This window comes from Bison bison, unplaced genomic scaffold (genome assembly GCF_000754665.1).
Source record: "Bison bison bison isolate TAMUID 2011002044 unplaced genomic scaffold, Bison_UMD1.0 scf7180017853174, whole genome shotgun sequence".
Lineage (NCBI taxonomy): Eukaryota > Metazoa > Chordata > Mammalia > Artiodactyla > Bovidae > Bison > Bison bison.
The window spans coordinates 20,052-20,761 of record NW_011483747.1 but is presented as its reverse complement, the minus strand read 5'-3'; positions in this window follow the sequence as shown (position 1 = coordinate 20,761).

Here is a 710-nt window from a genome sequence, read left to right as displayed (position 1 = left end):
CTCCAGGCAAGAACACTGGAGTGGGTTGCCATTTCCTTCTCCAATGCATGGAAGTGAAAAGTGAAAGTCAAGTCGCTCAGTCGTGTGTGACTCTTAGCGACCCCATGGACTGCAGCCCACCAGGCTCCTCCCTCCATGGAACTTTCCAGGCAAGAGTACTGGAGTGGGGTGCCATTGCCTTCTCCGTAAATGGGGCTAGGAAACCAGAATACAGGGAGTGACACAGCTTCGGATGTGGCCCAGGTATAAATTTTGGCTATGAACTTGGCCACAAGATCAACCACCCTGGGCGCCACTTCCTCGTCTGAAATAAACCATCAGTCAAGACTCTTGGTTGTAATGGAAAGCTTCTTTGGTTAAACTGAAAGGAATTTATAAAAGGAGGAGGCAGTTTCCCTGTCCCCTGCTTGCTCCCCAATCTCAGAGATGGCTGGAGAAAAGGCCTAGTGCTTTCCTGTCACAACGAAGCACACACCCAACCTCAAGCCTGCCCCAGGCACCCAGAGTGGCCTCCATCGCTGGCGTGGGAGGTGTCTCACTGCCTCTAGTACCTGCTCCCGCCTTCTCCAGCGGAGGTTCCCAAGCCTCTGGGCGGCGAGCTCTGATTGGTGGAGCAGAAGCCACGCCACACTGCATGCTGGGAAAGAACATGGCTCCCACCTTAGACGTGGAAGCGTGAATGTCAAAAGTTATTTCTTCAGAGAAGTTAT